A 2,303-nucleotide genomic window follows, 5' to 3' on the forward strand; every position below is an offset into this window, starting at 1 on the left:
CTGGCAGACTGCCCACATCAGATATCCTGAGGTCAGGATCTTGAAGGTGAAGTGTGTCTCACGATGCTGGTGGTCTCCATTCCACCTATAACACGTCCTTTTCTGTGGGGACATAGTGACTCTGTGCGATGTTCCCCAGGCCACAGAGGCCAAAGGCAGCATCACATTTGAGGTGGTACTCTTGCCAGTGGCCAGAGCCGACCTGCCTACTGGGGTCAGCCCTAAGCCTATGGAGGACACCAGCAGACCCTCTGGAGCATGTCCTACTCTTCAGCAGCTCAGCACAGTGCACACAGCTGGCTGGCATCGTGTGTGCAGGAGGGGTCAGCAAAGTCCATCTGCAGATGGCCCATGGCTTTGACAATGGCCATGATGGGCTGGGTGGTGATCCTATAGAGGGCCACCTGGGACTGCTAGCCTCCTGAATGTGCTTCCTCTGCTTGACAGTGATGCTCTTCTCTGACTCCCCTGCACCCAAAAGTAGTAGTTTCCCCTCCTGTACCACCTTCTCATCATCTCTCCACAGATTCTTGTGGATCATTTCTGAGCCCTGGGTCAACGTCCTGTCCTGGGCACTCATGCTGCAGCCCATCCTCTGTCCCCTGCCAGGCTCCGCTGACACATTCCATTACTGCCGCCAGCCCTCCAGAGGTACTTCTTTGGTTGTCAGTAACCAATCTTTATTTATTGAGTCTCAACAACAAGAGACATATAGGAATTAAAGACTTGACTAGTTGAAAAATCACAAATAAAAACATTAAAGTAATTTAAAAGTAATCAATATTAAATTTACTCCAAATAAGATATTAAAAATCCAATCTCATAATACTAAAATTAAATACTAAAAAATAATTTATTTTAGGGGTACCTGGGTGGCTCAGTGCGTTGAGCAACTGACTTTCTGATCTCATATTTTGTGAGTTTGGGCCAGCAGGGGGCTTGCGGCTGTCAGTGCAGAGCCCACTTTGGATCCTCTGTCCCCCTCTCTCAGCCCCTCTCACTCTCCCTCTCTCTCTCCCACAAAGTTTATTTATTTATAATAGTATAGTGGATACATACACTAATACATTTCATATAAAATGAAAATAGTGCATACAATGAGCAAATATAAACAGTAAAATCTAAATTATTCCTCAAGATTATAAACATATTGATGTATTTTTTTCTTTGTAATATGTTCTAACTTTAATTAAAACCTTTAGTTTCATAGTCTGTACACCTATTCTAAAGAAATTCTCCTTTAGGAGATCTTAAGAATAGAGGTATTCAATGTTTTTCTTAATTGTCTGTTATTTCTGCTGTAATAAATTATCACAAACTGTGGTTTATAATATGTATGTATTATTTTATTCTTTATTTATTTTTAATTTTTAAAGTTTATTTATTTTGAGAGAGAGCATGCAGGAGGGGCAGAGAGAGAGAAAGAGGGAGAGAGAGAGAGAATCTCAAGCAAGGTCTGCATTGTCAGAACCAGAGATCGTGAGCTGTGCCAAAACCAAGAGTCAGATGCTTTAATGCCTGAGCCATCCAGATGCCCCTAAAGTGCTGTAATTGAGAAATCTAACACCAATCACACTGGGTTAAAGTGTAGGTGTAGCTGGTAGGGTTGCCTTCTCTTCTTAGGTGTCCAGTGAAATATCTGTTCCTTACATTTTCCAGTCTTGATGCTGCCTCTGACTATATGTTGGCTCATGACCACCTTCCATGTCAAAGCCGGCAAAAGAAGACCATTCTTCCATAGACACCTCTCCCTCTAACAAAGCTTTGAAATGCTCCACTTTTAACGGTTGCTGATGAATTTAGGACCCCTTGGGTAATCTAGGATCAACACCTTAACTCATACTCCTTAATTGACCTACATCTATAGAGTTCCTTGTGTCACATAAAGTAATATATTCAGATTCAAGAAATTAGTACATGGACATCTTCAGTTATCCACTTGAAAAACTGTCATAGTATTTATAAAGCTTAATTTACATGCACAGACTCTAGGTAATGAACATGCACTGTTGAAGGTTCTGAGATAATGACTGCTAATTAATAATCATAAGCATGACCATTTTATCCTAGCACTTTAAAATAAGATGAATATTTTATTATATAGATATTGATATCCACACTAGATTATAAGAAACCTATATAATCTTTAAAAAACACGGATTTAACTTTATAGATACTAGCTCTATTGTTTTTCTCCATAGAATCTATGACGACTTAGTTTCCATAGAAGCTTTCTCACAGCTTCCTTAATTTCCTTATTCCTTAGGCTGTATATGATGGGGTTCAAAGATGGAGGCAATACA

The sequence above is a fragment of the Suricata suricatta genome, chromosome 6 (assembly GCF_006229205.1).
Source record: "Suricata suricatta isolate VVHF042 chromosome 6, meerkat_22Aug2017_6uvM2_HiC, whole genome shotgun sequence".
NCBI classification, from domain to species: Eukaryota; Metazoa; Chordata; class Mammalia; order Carnivora; family Herpestidae; genus Suricata; species Suricata suricatta.